Source organism: Trichosurus vulpecula, chromosome 6 (genome assembly GCF_011100635.1).
Source record: "Trichosurus vulpecula isolate mTriVul1 chromosome 6, mTriVul1.pri, whole genome shotgun sequence".
Classification (NCBI taxonomy): domain Eukaryota; kingdom Metazoa; phylum Chordata; class Mammalia; order Diprotodontia; family Phalangeridae; genus Trichosurus; species Trichosurus vulpecula.
The window spans coordinates 59,584,920-59,603,169 of record NC_050578.1 but is presented as its reverse complement, the minus strand read 5'-3'; the positions used below and the strand labels follow the sequence as shown (position 1 = coordinate 59,603,169).

General features: G+C 36.7%; 1 protein-coding gene across 1 annotated transcript in view; it reads left to right on the top strand.

Moving 5' to 3' along the window:
* The window catches only part of UNC5C (unc-5 netrin receptor C), a 438,193-nt gene that overhangs the window by 175,493 nt on the left and 244,450 nt on the right, over window positions 1-18,250 (top strand). The gene's annotated exons all lie outside the window — the stretch shown is intronic.

The following is an 18,250-nucleotide window of genomic DNA, read 5'->3' as shown; positions in this document are numbered from 1 at the left end:
AAAAATGAAAAAAAAAATTAGTTTGGTTCCCACTTCTGCCACTACTGAATTCATTGACTTTGGATCATTCATTCAATCATCCTCTACTGCAAGGGTTCTTAACCTGGGGCCTAAGAATTCATTTTAAAAATACTTTATAACTATCTCAATGTAATTAACTTCACTTGTAATCCTGTGCCTTTATTTTATATATTCAAAAACATACTGAGGAGTGTCATGGGCTTCTCCAGACTGCCAAAAGGATCCATGACCCCAAAAAGGTTGAGAACTCCTGCTTTACTTGATTTTCCCCAGTGGAATACAGAGAGAATAATAGTTATCATTTCTCTCCCCTGAATGTGAAATAGTTAGGATTAATTAATTGGTGGGTTTGATTAAGAAGTGAGTATTATGTTAGGGCTGGAGAAAAGGAGTTTGGTCAGTGGCCTCTGTGGGCAGAATTCACAGGGGTGTGCAATTCTGTTAACCAGATGCCATCTTCTGGACAGAGTCAAAGTGCAATAGGGTACAGGTGGCAGAAGTTGAGGGACAAGTTACTGCTAAACATTCAGTATGAATTAGGGTGTGATGAAGCAGGCAAAAAAACCTAATGTCACTTGGTCTGCATTAAGAAAGGCAGAGCTTCCAGGGGAAAAAAAAGGTGGTAGCTCATTTGTCCTCTGCCCTGGTCAGACTTCATCTGGAATATTGTGTTCAGCTGTGGATGCCACAGTTCAAAGATACTAACAAGTTGGGGAGCATCCACAGGAGGGCATCCCGGAGGGAAAGGACTTTCAGTCTGTGTTCTATGAAGAGCAGCTGAAGGATTTGTTAATATTTAGTGTGGAAAACAGAGACTCAGAAGGAAATGGGATAGTTATCTCTAAGTATTGGATGGTCCATCACATGGAAAAGGATTATCTGTCCCAGAAGGCGGATGGTGGGAGTTGCAAAGAGACAAATTTAGGCTTGATATCAGTTAAAGAAACAAACAAGCAAGCAAACAGAAACTTCCTAGCAATTAATGTTGTCCCAAAGTGGAAAGGGCTTCCTTGGGACATGCTGGATTCTTTTTAGCTGGAGTGCAGAGGCTCGGTAACGACAAGGCTGGTAATTATAGCAAGTATTCCTTTGTGCTGTGGATTAGGCCAGATGCCACTGAAGGGATCTTAAGATCATTCTCCTATGCATGATTTTTAAAATCAATTTTTACTGACATCTTTCTTTATATCATTGCATTCATTTCCTAACACCCAGAGAGCCATGACTTTAAACAAAGAATAAAAAAGAAAATAAAAGAATTTCCCCAATTCCAGTTAAATTATCTATCAAGTCAGGCAATAAATACATTATTTCATACACTTCTCCTTCCCCTTCCCATACACAAACACTCAGCAAAGAAGTGCATTCTTATGTCTTCTTCGGGGTCATCTTTAGCCAATCAATTCTATACCACAACTTTCCATTTCTGTTGTTAATTTTCACATAATTTCAAGAACTGAAAGGGACCTTAGAGACCATTGGGTCCCACTCCTCTTCTTTGTACAGATGAGGAAGCTGAGATTGAGAGAAATTAAGTGACTTGCCTCAGTTACACATCTAGTGAGTGTGTGAGGCAGGATTCAAACTCAGGTCTCCCTGACTCTAAGGGAGGCACTCTATCAGTAGTATCACTTAGCTGCCAAGTCTACCAATTACTTTGTTTACCTCTCTGAGAAGAATTTAGAAGCCATTCTTCCTTTTAACTTCAACTTCCTTGTTCTCTGATTTCATTTATAATGAGAATGATTGATATGATTTGGTTTCTCCGGGTGTATCTTCACTGCATAAAGATCTGGAAATTAGGTTAATGTATACCAGTAGTCAAAAATCTGTGATTCTAAACAAGAGTTTGCATTAGGTGAAATTATGAAACAGATGAGGTTGTCCCTTACCACTGGCCCCAGATTCCTGATTCTCATCTCTTTCAGTCCTTTTCCCTTTCCCCTTTCCGATACCTTGCCCTGCCTGGTTTCTCTTAAGACAGGGAAAACCTGGCAAAAGAACTTATATTGTTCACTACAATGTGTTATTTATCTCAGCAATATGCTGCTGAAAAGTGAATCCCCAGAGAAGATAATATTTAAAAACAAAAGAATGGATCATAGAAGATGGCATTTAAGGAATCAGTGGGATGAATATTTAGGGAAGGAAATCCTTTAAATCACAGCTCAAGTTTATTTTGCTGAATCTCCTCCAACATATGTATGTATGCATGCATGCACACATGTATGCATGTATGTGCTTGTGTTATGTATATATTTAAATATATATGCACATATATACCTATCCATGCATATGTGCACATATGTGCATATATACATACATTGTGTTAATTTTTTCTAAGTATTAAACACTTTGAATGAGGAAGAAAAGAGATTCAAGTGACTTGAATATTTGTTTTAATATTTGAATAAAACTTGATAATTGAGCAAATTCAACAAACATTTACTTATTTTGAGGCAGTTATATCATGGCCCAGTGGATTGTCCTCTGGGCTTGAGTCAGGAAGACCTGAGTTCAAATCCCTTCTCAGACAGTTACTAGCTGTGTGACTCTGGACAAATTACTTTACCTCTGTTTGTCTCAGTTTCCTCGTCTATAAAATGGGGATAATAATAGCACCTATGTCCAAGGATTGTTATGAGGATCCGATGAGATAATAACTGTGAAGTACTTAGCACAATGGCTTTACATAGTAAAGACTACATAAATGTTAACAACTAATATTATTATCATTATTAACCACCTACTATGTGCCAGGTATTGTACTAACATTTGGGTAAACTTTTCTTTAGGATCTCATTTGAGACTGACATTTAAGATATCTCTAATTTTCCACCCTTGCTCCCCACCCCACCGCAAATAAATATGTACACAAGCACTGATTCTTGAATATTGAAAAACTGGAATCATAAAGGGAATTCTCGGCCAAGTGTGGGTTGGGCTAGATGGCCTTTAAGGCCCCTTCCAACTGTGAGCATTTATAACTCTGAGATCTCCTCTTTCTTACTATTACACCCTGGAAAGTATACTGGATTTCCAGATAGAGGACAAACATCCCATTTCCAGTTCTCATCCTTCCTATCAGTGTGACATTAGGCAAGCCATTCACCCTCACTGAACTTTGCTTAATTCATCTCTCAAATGAGGAGTGGGACTAAATAACCTCTGAGGACCCTGCCTGTTTTAAAGCTATGATCTTATGAATTTTTCTCATCATGAAAAATTATAGAATACAACTGATTTCTCTAGGGAATGTGTAAATTCATTTGCAAGCGAGAGAAGTCTCCTCCACCAAGGGAAGATAACTTTATCGTTAACATTCAGGCGTTCTGTCCCTAATCGTATATGCGGTGTGTGACTGCCACAGAGAGCATTTATGTACTTATAAGGGTTTTTTTTGCCCCAGACCAAAAACATAAATCTTGTTCCTTTCATAAAAACATTAAAGAAAAAAGTTATGATAGCATTATCTATATTTCTAAGTTAGATATGTCAAGGAACTAAGAAGGCATTTATCTTGCCTGTCGGTGCCATTTTCTGCCTTGCCCCTAAGGTCCTGCTACATTTGTTTTTTTTTTCTTGAAATTTCCCATAAAAGGCAGGCAAATAATGTCTTTCAATCCTTCAGCTTCCTGAGAATAGAACTCCTGCGCAGCTAACTTGTAGAGACAATTAAACTAAGCAATTGCTCAGTTTCACTGGATGTTGTTATTACAGTATTTGTTCCCTTCCTGACAAATGGCATTATTCCTCTGCCCTCCTGCCATTAGCACACCCGTTGGGAGCCAGGTGGTAAACATGAGTGGCAGGGCTCTCATCCCTCAGCCCCGAGGCAGATGAAGGCTGACTCTGACAAGTGCCTTTGATTCTATACAGTGGTAAAAGGGGGATGAGGGATGAATTGGAAAGGAAAAAAAAAATCTTTTGAGTGCTGTCCTTTGCCTGGAGCAGAAGGCAGTCATCTACTTAGTGTTCAGAGTGAATCTGATGCCCTCCAACTCATTCAATAATTGCCCTGATTTGGTGCCTCAGGCTGGACTTTCTTCTAGCTAAGTGTTGTATTCCCCAACACTCTCCTCCTATCATCAGATATCCTTTTTCTCTTCCCTTTTGTGATGTATAGCTACATTATTCTGCCTGTTTGATAGCATTAATAGACTATCAACATTAGAGATTTCTGCTTGTGAAAAATGTTCTCCTCTCCTCCTTCCTTTAAATTATATTCCCCCACTTAGAAAAAAATAAGATCTTAGTTAACTTGAAAGCCTTTGCTGAGTAGTACTGAGGAAAAATGAAGAACTCTACAGACAAAGCTAATGGCACATAGAGCTGTACTGACCACACACTCTTTACCCTACCGTCATTCTTTCAATGAGTGATATACACAAACTCCAGAATTCTGCAGACCCACCTGTTGCTTTGTGTCACTTGGTTGGCATTGTTCAGTTGTGTCATTGCGATTCTGGAGCCAAAAGCCCATTATTCAAATATCACCTATGACACTAAATGTGTGACCTGGGCAAGCCATTTAATTTTTTTAAGCCCCAGTTTCCTCATCTGTAAAGTAGGAGGTTTGAACTAGATGACCTCTGAATATCCCTTCTTTTGTTCCAGTACGTTGTAGTCCACCCTTATTTAAGAACAAAGCCAAGAAGGATCCATGCTACACCAGCTAAAGAGAGGATTGAGGAATGGTTGTCAGGACATTGGCCTCAGCCCCAAATGATAAACCCAATACTTCAACCCACCAACTTTGCTCACTGCCCCCCACCCCCACCAATCAGTGCCTTTCTGGGCCAATAGTTGTAGAAACTCAATGTTATCTACTACCCAAGCCAGCTTTGGCATGTCTTCAATTTCTCTACCATAACAAAGATAACCACAGCAATCTCATGACCACTTGGGAAGCTGTATCATGTAGGCCCTTCATACAACATAAGATCTCTGTATATCTTCATATTTGAAGTAAGCTGCATTGGCTCATCGTTTTATTTCCCTTCATTTTTATCCCCTAGGCACATCTGTTATTCCTAGATAAATATCCCTTTATGTGTTTTGCACCAGGAAATGCCTAAGGTTTTGTGTATTGACTGGCTAAATATGATTATCAGTTTGCTATTGTCTCTCATTCTGCAAGGCCATATTTTAAATCATACCAGTTGTTCATTTTTTAAATTTGATTAACAACATCATTACTTTTAAATGCTAAACACAATCTCCTTGAGACACCAAGGAGATATGCCAAAGGGAAGGAATTAATCCAGAAAAGATTCTAAAGTTCCCGAAATCTTTTAACATTATCATTTGATAATATGTTACTCTAAAGATGGATGCATTAATTAAAAAAAAATTTACATTTCAAAGATTTGGGGAAAGTTTTTCTTTAAAAGTGCTTGGACCTCTTAGGCAGGTAGCCAGAATCATTTTCATCTAGCTAGACCATTACAAAAAGCTTTGAGTTATTTAAACTGTATTTCACAGTTTGATGACTAAGATTAGGGATGATTACAGATGGATATTTAAGTGCTGAGCAATAACAATACGATTCTTGCCACATCTGGTTCAGTGTTGCTTTCTCAGAGCGATAAAATGTCTACTATATACAGAAGCTACATTTCAACAAGCCACATTGAGATAAACACAGACTAAAGTATTATGGTTTGCAGGTAATTTGCTTTTTAAAAGGCATGTTTGTATTTCAAAAGGGGGTTAATGTTCAATAATGAAATTTTAAAAGCCTTGTGTTTGAGTGAATCATCCTTTCAAAATCAGAACTGGCTGCTATTTAGCACCCTTAAATACCAGGATTTAGCTTCCAGTTGTGTCTATCCTGGTGTTTCGGTGTAGCGCTTTCTTTCCCTAAGTGTTTTGAGTTTTATTGCACATTCCATTTGAAGATTATCACAGGGTTATGGGGGACAAATGAATGATGTTAATGAAGCAGAGTGACTTAAGGGACTGAGTTGACCTGGGAGTCTGGAACCACAAAATCTATATTCCTTTTCTATCAAGGACTTTGCGGTGAAAATGGGCAGTGAGTCTCTGTGTACTTTAATTGCCTGCCAGGTGACCAAATTTCAGTTCAAAGAATATGGACCTGGGGCTTATCCTAGATATACTTGTAACTAGATAATATTAAACAATACCAAGATATTATCTGAAAGGCTGTGAAAATCTGCCCTGTCTGAAAGTGCCACCATACGGCCAGTTACCATGCCTTTGGCTTAGGGCACTGTCATTAGAAAACCCCTTTTGAAATTCAATAGGTAGGTTTTGGGGGGAGATAATCATAGTAAATAGTCAGCCATTGTTGTATTAATATAGTCAGTTATATATGTATATCATATATGATATAGTATATATGGTATATACACACTTGTGTATACATAAACATATATGTATATAATATATAAGTAATTAGAAGAGGCTGAACAGAGTCTTTTGAGCATGACAAATAAAACCAACAGGTAAAATTTTAAGTGAGAAACAGGAAAAGTAGGGTGATGTCACAGAAAGCAGGATTAGGTAAGGCCTTGTGCGTGGAAAAAGGCTTATAAAGCCTTGTGTACTGAAGCCAAACTGAAACAGTTTTAGATTTTTTTCTTAGGGCCAGAATGTATATTACCTGAATTGCAGGGGCGGGGACACAGTAGACAAAGTGTTGCTCTCAGCTTTCTGCAGTATCTTCACTGTCTATTTAGATACAATGGGGGTGAGGGGGCGCAGGATGGATCTATTCACTATAGATTGACTTTTTGGTGCTCTAGTTGGGTTGACCACCTACCTTTTTTTTACCTTCATTCTGAATGAAGACATGAGTGAAGACAATGCACACAAGCCAGCTACCTGGTCTGAGTCCTAATGGGTCATTTATGCTAACTTGTAACACTGTTAGAAATGGAATGAGGTAACTTAATCTTATCTTCCAAAGTAAAGAGGAAGTTTGGGAAAACTTAATCAGGAACCAACCTGGGTAATTCATGTTGCCCACTTTCTTTTTTCTGACACCACAGATTTAAGGGGCAGACGTTTTTCAATTTCTTTATCTTTGTCCTTCCTCTTGATTGTACAGGTAGGGCTAAAATCTCCAGTGGAAACTAAAGCCTCCCAGGAGAATGCTATAAAGATGAGCAAAAATTATGTTATTTCTAAATTGTGGAAAATCCAGCTACCTTAATAAAATGTTTCAATAATTTTCTACCTTCATTGGTAGTTCAAGGTTCATCTGTTTATTTAAAGTTTATTTCTTTAAGTCTGTATATTTGCGAGAACCTGTATTTGACTTGGGGTCCAAGGATCTGGCTTCTACCATTTACTGCCTCTGTGACTTTGGATAAGTCACTTAATCTCTCTTGGTATCAGTTTCCCCAACTGTTCAAGGGATAGATTGTACTAGATGGAATTGTAGGATCCTTTCCAGGTCTAAATCTATAGTCTCATGTCCTACTCTAATGCCTCATTGCTGAGATGGAAGCAACCCTGGGTTCTTTGAGCCTAGTCCATTCAAAGGCTATGCCAACGAGTTGGAACGATGAGCTCTGGCATGGAAAAACTTCAAGTACAGACCAGGCTTCTTGGCTAAAGGCCAACATGGCTAAGTTTGTAAGGGCTCATCACTACGGAGTTAGCTAGAGAAATATACAAAGGTGATCTAGGGTTATGTTCTGTTTCCTTGCGGAGGGAGTAACTATGCTGATGAAACCATGAATTCTTGGACATCAAAGAGTTTTAAAGCAGGGGACTTTTTGTTTCTCTGCCTAGTCACTATTGAGTTACTAATTAATCATGGATTATTATCTTTTAGTTCTTTTTCATCATTGGCAGTCCTACTCCCAAGGCACTTTTCTCCACAGTTGCAAAGAATTCCATGTGTCAGCCACTAAATGTCTCACTGTCTGCATTTCTTCCAAGAGGTTACTCTAAGAAAAAAGAAGCTAGGTAAGAGAGTTCAAGAGACAGCACTGCAGTGGGATAGAATTGTTTCCTTCCCAAAAAGAAGCATGGGACAACAAAAAGACAGGTGATATTGGCTTCACAGCATCTGAGGTCAAGTAGGTACTGCCTCACCCCACTTTCCTCATCTGGAAAATGAAGGGTATGGACCGGATGACCACAAGGTTCCCTTCTAATTCTAAATCTGTGACCTACAACTTTTAGAATGAATGGGTTTTTTGTTTAGTATTTTCTGCATTGTTGTTTTTTTTTCTCTTGTGATTCCATCTAATTAAATCTAAAGCAGTGTTTCATCAGAACAACAGCCTGCCTTCTGCAGTTCCCTCATCCCTGCTTAGAACTCAGTGTTGGCAGAAAGAGGACATATGGATGAAATTCTTGCTACCAATTATACTGCAAAAAATCATCCCACTGAGAAAGAGCAGACAAAACTATCTCATTAAGGCAAAGTTCAGATGCTATGTTCAAGTGAGTTTTCAGATCTCTACACTAGCATCTCCTAGAAATAATTTGCAACAGGTAAGGAGGAAGAGCCTGTACCTCTGCTCCTTTGTTTTAAATTCATAATTGCAGTGCAAGCTTTTTATTCAGAAGAGTGACTTTAACAAGTCGATCATTTGCATGAGATGATGAAACATATGACAAGGAACGGTTCCCAAGAAAATGGAAGAATCCTAGGTGACAGCTGTTAGAGATCTCTGTTTCATTAGAGAATTTGCAGGTAAGGTATGAGAAGTCAGAGCAGTAAGACCAAATTGAAGGAGTGCTTTTTGCACCTGAGATAAAACCCAAAACAATTTCTCTTATTCAATAAGTGAGGATTTCTTCTCCTAACATGCACGGGAAATAGTTTCTTCTGATTACTCAAGCAGTTTTAGAGATTCAGGTAAAGGCTTTGATTAGAGACATGGAATTCTTTGTCGCAATTTGCATATGTTTAGTCATACAGATTTTCTTTCTGCCCTGTGGGAGCAAGCTTGCAGGTAATCCAGAGTAGTATTTTACACAGGAAGAGAAAAAAAGCTGCATTTAGACAGCTCTTGTTGGAAAATTGTGTCCCAGGGGTACAATAAAGATGCCAATTTTATGAAACAGAAGCAGACCTTGAGCACATTGAATTATGAAGACTGAAGAGAACACAGACAATTAATAATGTGACTGCTCTTAAGTAGAAATGAGAATTTGGAATAATGTTTTTGCTCAATATTGTGAAATAAGGAGATCCATGCTCTTTGCCTTTCACAAGAGACTGTAATGTAAATGTGCTGCATATCCTGGAGTCTAGGCTGAGATATTTGAAGTGCACCATAAAGTCAGCAATTATTTCTTCAGTATCCTGGCAAAGTTTAGCTCCATTTGTCCTAAGTACTAAATCTCACTAGGGGCCCTAGACTGCTGGCATTTTGTACCCTCCTGGTCTTCAGATTTTATGATCATAGAATAAATGATATACAAGCACCACTATTACTGTTCTATAGTGGTTTTAGCTCCCGTTCACAGTGGGAGTTTATCAAATACTTTCTTTCCTAATGTGGGAGGACCCCTTAAATGTATATTAGTCAAAAAGCCTGGCATTGGATGATTATGTGAAAACTAATTGTACTGAATCAGGAGACAGATGGAAAGAAGAAAAGATATTTTTTCTAGGGTAAAATCTGAACCAATTTCTAAGTTTCCAAAAGATTGATGTAAATTTTCTGCCAGTGTTACCATGCTGGAAGACTAAAACCATTAATGGCAAAATTGTACATGATTGGGAGATGATGCTGAAAAAGATATTTGTCACCCCACTTCTTCAACCTATCTTGTTGACAGTTTGTACTAAGTGATGTTTTTAAACCTTAGCACTAAGTAACTTGATGCCTCAAGGCCTCTCAAAAAGAGCCAATATCTCTTTTTGCACACCCTTCAACTCTGCCTTCTGGATCCCAAATCTCTCATCTGAAAACTGGCATGGTTGTTCTAGGCATTCCTCAAGGTCTTTTCAATCTCCATGTCTATAAATTTATTGGCTTCTATTTCTCCTCATTCCATTTATCCTTTAGGAGAATTCATATTCTCATCTACCTCATGGGATTAATAATCTGTGAATGATGATAACAATGATGATAGTGATGATAGTACTAACAATTTTCATATTTGTATACTGCTTTCAGGTTTGCAAAATCTCTATGTATACATATACACCTATGTATATAGACATATGTACATGTATGTGTATGTATGTATAGAGATATGTCATATATATGATTTCATTTGATCTTCCTTTGTTCTCCTAATGATCTTTAAAATAGGTGAGGCTTCCAAAGGAGATCGGCTTACTCATTCCCAAAAAGAGTGTGTTTCTGGATTCTTCCATAAAAGCTTCTTCCCCAGCTCCCCCACTTTTATCTGTCCTTGTCTGTGATGACTTTCTGAGAAATATGAATTCATTCCTTTCCCCATTCCTCTCCTTTCATCCTCCAAGTTTATTTGCCTTGGCCCCTTTGTTGGATATTTGTGCATATATGTTATCTCTTTGTTCCTTCAGTGTCTCTTTAGGCATGGTGAAAGGTGGTTTGTTTTTGTTTTTTTAAAGCAATAGCCTTGTCTAGTCATTGAAGCATTTAATCATTGACTTATCTGTTTAGTTCTAGCTGCAAAATGATTGTGCTGTAGTGACTCAAATGTTGGACTTGGAGACAGGATGGCCTGGGTTTAAATGTCACCTCAGACACTTAATAACTGTGTGACCTTGGTCAATTTACTTAACCCATGTGTCTCATTTTTCTCATCTATATAAAATAAGGATGTTAGACTTGATAGCTTCTAAGATCCCCATGCAGCTCTAAATCTTTCACCCTATGATATTTTCACACTACCTTCCTTTATTTATCCTTCTTATATTTCTTTGTTTTAGTAATGAGTTTGCATATCAAATGCCCTCACATCCTTTAGCCTCTACAATCATTCTAAAATTGGTCAAATTTCTCCCTTTCTTTAAGATGTAGAAACTTTTTAATTGATATTTAAGCTCAATTTTGCAAGGCAGACTGAAAATTTATTTTCTTTATCATTTTCTCCTCTCTCTGTTGTTTCAGTATTTTCTTTATCATTTGGGTTATTCACATTATTTTACTTCATTCTTTAGTCCTTATTCGTTGTATTGGAGCCTCTTTACAATTTTTCCAACTCTGATGGTTTTTCTCTTGTGATTCTATTCGAAGCACTTCTTGTTCTCTTTTAAGGTCATGGAACAAAGGTGGTCTTAGAAACAACCTCTCATTCAGCCATCTTGCTGAAATACACATTTCTTGAAAGTCAATTTCCTTTAATACAACCAAAACATATATACTTGATAGAGTATTAGATTTGAAGTCAAGAGATCTTGCCTCAGACATTTCCATGTTATTTGATGATGGACAAGTTGCTTAACCTTTCAGATCCCCAGTTTCCTCATCTATAAAATAGAAATAATATTTGTACTACTTACAGTTATGCCTTATTCTGTATGTCTAACAAGTTAATGTATATAAAACTCTGAAACACTTGTTTTTTACCAGATCTATGATTTCACTGGTGTAAGGTGGCAAATAAAGATGAGTTGTTATTATTTCTATTGTCTCATTTATCTTATTTTGATAGTGTTCAGACAAAAAGGATCTTAGGGTAAGTCATGATTCTGCAATTATTCTTTTGTTTTATTTCCTGTACACCATTATGCAGAAGGATAATGCCTTTTGTAACTGAAGAAGAATATTGGGATATAAACTCAATATCAGTAGGCAGGCTCACCGAAAGCAACTTTGGGATACATCCAATAAGAGATAAGATGACTGGAACAGTTTGAACCTTATCCTGCTCCAATATGCTTTTAATTTCTTCTACTGGTTATCACTATATTAAAAGCTTTTGATTCTATGCTATTTGGACATTAAGAGTATTCATTATGGCAACCTAGATGTTAAAAGATGTCCTTAAATTATGTGCACCAATTTTGTAAGAAACAGTCCTGTTTGTGTTGATGCTCTAGTTCCGTTCCCCATCTAAATGAAGGGGCCTAGGGTATGAGTAACAAGGCTGAGTGGGTCCTGCAAGACTATGAGATCTCCTCACTGGGACCGTGATGGAGAAGTCAAAGAAGTCCTAAATGAGTGCAGCCAGGTGAGAAAAATGAGGTGTCTGAGATGTCAATCCCATTCCCCTCTTTAAATGGAGGAGTTTCTGGCTCAATCCTCCAAATCAGAGGGTCAGAGTCTGAGTAAATTTTCTGTCCACCACCAGTCATATTGACTTTTGTCTTGCCACTGGACTCCAATGACTCTAGAGGCGAGAGTGAGGCTGATGACTTTGTGCATCTCTGCCTCACTTAAATCCAATTCAAACTCAAGTCAAGACATTACCCTCATGGCATCGTTGGTCCTCTTTGAGAATGAGGGATGAACCAAAACAACAACAAATTCTCTGTAAAGTGAGGTGAATGCTTACCCAGCAAAGGAGAGATATTTCTTCTCATAGAGAATGAGATCATGGATAGTAAATGCCTTTTTCCTTTTATTTTTGGTTCCCAATTAATTTATGGAACTTTAGATCAAGTTCTTTATGGGCAGAAATAGGTAGATCCTTAAAACAAATTTCAACTCTAAACTCTTCATAATTAATACCGCAAAAAAGCTCTATATTTTCTCTATGGAGTTATTCTACAGGCTTCACCCAGTGACGGGGGTGGTTAGGATTGTTAAGGCAGTGAGAGGGAAGACTTAAGTTGTTACAGATGTTACGTTAGCCAGGCCTTGGAAAACAACCCTCAAGGCCCAACACTCTCCAGAGCTAACCTCCTTGGCTTATTCTTCATGAGAACTATTTAAAACATGCTTTTCTTTTTTCCTTTCCTTCTCTCTTCTTTCTAAGAAATGAAGTGATAAAGGAAATGAGTCTTTTATTCAAAGCCAAGCAGGAGAAAAATATCTTCACTTTGAAGTTGACCTGTATTCTTTCCATATAACTGGGATAATGTTTCTCTTGGGGAGGGAAATGACAAGTAATTTTTAAAAATCATTTACAAAAGTACATTATCAAAAGATAAATAAGTTCAACTAGTAAAATATGTTAGCATTGCAATGCATAAAAGGCTTACAGCTCAAAGCTGTTAAGGGAATTAATAGTATGCAGTACGGCAAGACTATTTTCCTTGACAGAAGGCTAGGCTTAGGTGAATGACCTACCAAACAGGCATTATCCCCTAAACAACTGTCCACCTGGGTGGGATGTAGAGCTCAAAGAAGGGTGAGGGTGGTGAGGTGGGGGTGGAGGGCAGAATAGAAACATAGGAAGGATTAGTTTGAATCTTTGCCCTTTGAATTAATTCTAGTTGACCTACTTGGGCAATGATTGAAGAATTTTTTATTTGGTTTGCCCTGGTCTATTCCCTGGTGAGCGTATGCTTGTAATTTTTTTATGAAACCATTTTCACAGCCTCCTGTTTTAGGTGTCAGGAAAGTAGGAGAGGGAGATTATTTGTTTTCATTGTTCCTTATCCTATTTTTTTGATATTTATGGGGTTGCTTATGCTACTGAATTGCTTTTAATTGCATGTGCACAACAGAGCTGCCTTCTATCAAATGTCAGGATGATAGCAAATGATAAAAACAGTTCTAAATAATGAAAAACAAAAAAGGATAAAGGAACGCTTTTTAAGGCTGAAATGTAATTGCATATTTTTTATCCCTTGTGATCTATGTCAAGGAATATGCTGGTAATAACTGTTCATATCACTGAAATTTCCTGGATAAACTCCTGACCTGTCTGGAAATCAAGGGGGGGAAATTAATATAAGACTTTTAGTTCATTTGACCTGATGCAAAGTCATCCTTTGATAGGAAGAGTTGGGAAAGGTCAAATCTTCCTACCTAAGAGAACTTTACCAATTTATGAAGCCTTTATTCATGGGGATAAGGAGATTCTAACCTCATGGGTCATCTCTTATGTCCCTCTTTATCAGCTTCTGTGGCCTTTTTCAAGGGCTTCTTGTTTAGCTAGAAAGGATTGATACTATCATTTGTTATCTATAAATGAAATGGGTGGACAATGTTTTCAGATGGTACCCATAGTTAGAAAATGCATGGATGACTAGCTTAGATACCTTTTCTTAATAAATCCAAGTAGAGTCTATCTTCTGGCAGAATGCAGTACATCTATTGTATTATATACATGGGAACTTCAACTTCATTAAAATAAAACTGGTCCATATTGCTTACTTAGTGTGCCTGGAGATAAAAATTTAGAATAAACAAATGAAGATATATGGTTGCAATTCCATATCTCAAGAAAACTAGACAGGAATAGGTTTCCTGATAGGATACCATTATCATAACTTTAATCTTATTTAAATTCAAAACTCTGACTGAAAACCTTGAAGCCTAGAGAAGAGACCAGTAGAAGTTGTCTCAAGAAAGCAGATTGCAGAGAAATTGTTGTCTATGGCCTATAAAAATAAAAAATTTTTAAAACCCTTTGTAATTTAGAGAACAGCTGTCTATAATAAATCCAAGAAGCTTCTTTTTTGGTCTTTAAATTCAAATGAATAAACAAGTGCAAAACAAAAGTATCAGCATATAATTAGAAATACATTGTAGAGGGTCTGAATTACCAACTTCTCTCACATAGCACAGATAAAGCTGTCAGATGTCCATATATCAGAAAAGGTGATAAAAGAGTTCTCAACTGATCAAGAGAAGTGAGATATCACCCTTTCTTTACCCCTTACTTAGGCAAACAAATAAAATGTTCTCAATCATCAGTGCATTATAGTATTTGGCCAATAAGTTCCTTCTTATTCATATAATTGGTTTTGAAATCTAGAGTATTTAGGAAATTATTAGAAAGCATAACAGTATTTTAAAGTAATGGGTATTTGGAGTTCTTATAAAATTCTTTACGTTTATTTTACAACTTATGACTTATATAGTTTTCTAGATAACACCATAAAGTAGATAGTGTAGATTTTAGAGATGGTGAAACTGAAAATTAGGTAGATTAAATGATTTTCCCAGAGTTACCTGGCTGGTAAACAATAAATGCAAGACTCCAACCTTGACTCCTCTCCCTGCCCTTTCTTCACTACCAATAATATTAACTCAAAAGATCTTACGTTTAGAAAGAAGCTCAAAAGTCATCTATCTAGTCCAGTCTATACATCATTGGGTTTCTTTCCACTGAATATCATTAGATCTTCCATGTTTTTGCCTCTTGAGACAGAGTCCTCTACCTTTGAGAAGGGTTCTAGATTCATCCCGGAATTATAGACAGAAAGATCAGAGGTACAAACCTTCTTCCAATGCTTACTAGCTGTGTAACATGAAAAAATCATCCCATTTCTCTCACCATGAGTTTCCTCATCTTTATAATGGATATATAGTAACACCTCCTTTATAGGGTTGTTGTGAGGATCAAATGAAATGAGACTTGTGAAGTAATTAATAAACTTTAATGCCCTGTGTAATTTTAGCTATCATTGTTAGCATTATCATTTATTATAGAATTGCACAGTTCAATTGCACAAGCAATTCAAGTCCCAAAGAATGAACTCCTTGTGCTTTTTTTGCTTTTGTTGTTCAGAAATTTCAGTCATGTCTGACTCCTCATGACCCCATTTGGAGTTTTGTTAGCACAGATACTGGAGTGGGTTTGCCATCTTCTCCAGCTCATTTTATACATGGGAAAACTTAGGAAAACAAGGGTAAGTGACTTGCCCAGGGTCACACAGCTAGTAAGTGCCTGAGGCCACATTTGAACTCAGGTCTTCCTGACTCCGGTCCCCATGCTCTATCCACTGCACCACCTGACTGCCCTTGTGACTTAATTGAAGTCATAATTTCTGATTATCACTGCACATGAGACAAGTTTGGGGATGATTCTAACATTGAAATCATTTCAAGTGAAATGAAATATAGGACTGATCAACCAGTCCTATATGAGGTTGAGGGTTTTTGTCACAAAATTAGAATCGGCCTCATTTACCTTTAATACAATAATATATCACAAACATGTCAAAGGTGGGTATTTTTTTTCATTTTGCTGTTGTCTATTTTCATCTTTCTCATACAATCAACACTTACATCTAATTCAGTAACTACTGTATAGATTGCTTCATAGAAGTCCAACTTGGGAAACCACAAGCAAAATTAACCATCATGATTCTTCACTTTTATCCCCAGTCTTGTACTTATTTGGAGACAACCTCAAAAAAAGTCAGCAAGCATGAATTGTATTTACTTTCTAAGTCTCTAAATCTTCCCTCATCCCCAGGACTACTTTGATGCTTACTCACATTCTGAACCCTTTATCATGATGTGACATACACTGGAAGAAAAGTAACATAAATCTTATCCAGAGGACACATTGTGTTTTCCTTAGGGCAGGCATTCCTTCCATTTCTAGCTATTTCTTGTGTTTCTAAGCTAAAGGACACATTTATGTGAACAAAAGCACACAATTGTGTTCTGATAGAATTTCCCTGAAAACCTGTGGAGAAATACACAACCTATTTCTTGACCCCTTAGATGTATTTTGTTTGAATTCTAACTGCCAAATTAATGTGAACGTCATCCTGTAGGTCCATTCATTTATACATAGTCCAACTAGACCAAATAACCTCTCAAACTCTGGAATTTCTTTTTATCAGTTTCCTTCTTAGGTACTTTATAAGTTGTTGTAAAATGATCCGTATGGTCAAATCTCCGCAGGAAATTAGAGCACAAATATGCAGATAATTCATGTCTATAATTTTTTTTTTAATTCAGGTCAATGGGTCAAAAGAAAAGATTGAGTGTTTTTTACCTGGAACCTTAATTATCAATTGTCTCAACTCTATAATTTATGATGCCTATAAAGACATGCCCTTATCAATCAATAAGTATTTGTTAAAACCTTACGATGCACCAGGAGCTATGCCAAGCAATAGGGGAACAAAGACAAAAATTTATAGTCCCTGACCACGAGGACCTGAAGGGTATACAGTCATTTGTCAACAAGAGAGAGTGTAAATAGGTCTAACATGTAAAGCATTTGAGAAACTTTAAAGTGCTACATAAATGTTAGTTATCTTTATTATTATTACAATATACTCATATTACTTGAACGTATTAACTATTGTCATTTTTAGAATCTAAATAATGAGCTACTTGCATTGTCTTATGGAATTTTTATTAATTTTTTTAGTCTTCAAAAATACCTCCTCAATGACAGAAGCAGTCTCATTGAATACAAGGAGTAATGTTATTTAATAAAATTAAAAGAATTGTTATCATAAAATCCATATTAAGTTATCACATCATCATACTACCTACAGACTAGGCTGTAAATAATCAAACATTAAATGATATATTTTCTGTTTTCAAAGAATTTACTAACAGAATTATGAGATTGACTTGGAAATAAACAAGAACATAAAATTGACAAGGGAAAATAAAATTAATTCAGTAAAGGGAGAAATGGAATACAAATGAATATCTGAATAATTACTGAGGCAATGGAATGAAAACAGAAATAGCATTGAAGTATGAATCAGAAGACTTTGGTTTTACCCTGACTATTTGTATGATCTTAGGCAAGTCACCTAACTTCTCTGAATATCATCTGCACCATGGGTAGAATAATTCTTTCCCCACCTGCTTCACACAGTCAGTGTAATTCAGAATAAAGTAACACAGGAAAGTGTTTTCAAAACTACAAAATGCTAATAAATAGAAATCATACACTTAGAATTCATTTAGAATCATAGAATTTGAGATATCAAAGCATCTTTGAGATAATTTAATCCAAAGGGGTAATTTTATGGATAAGGAAACAGAACCTAAAACCCACACTAATTTGCTTAGCCTCACACAGCCAAGACAGTCTGTCAGTTAGCACTCATTACATGCCTATCACATGACTACTGGGAGGGTGGTGGTATGGTCAAAATTAATAGGGAAGTTAGGAAGAAGGAAAGGTTTGAAGTTTGGAGGTAATGATAATGGGCCCAGTTTTGGATATATTGAGTTTGAAATGCCAATGGAACATCCAGTTCAAGATGTCTACAAGACAGAGAATGGTAGCAGAATAGGAATTGAATTCTATATCTCTTCAATTTATTACATCATGTATTGGCAGTATTTATTTGTTTTTGGTTAAAGTTGGAATATCGTCCCCAAAGTTAATGCAATATTTTGTCACAGAACTTTGTTTCTCAGATCTTGGTATTTGATAATCAAGATTTGGTTGCTTGACTTTTTGAAGGTGAAATGAGACTTTT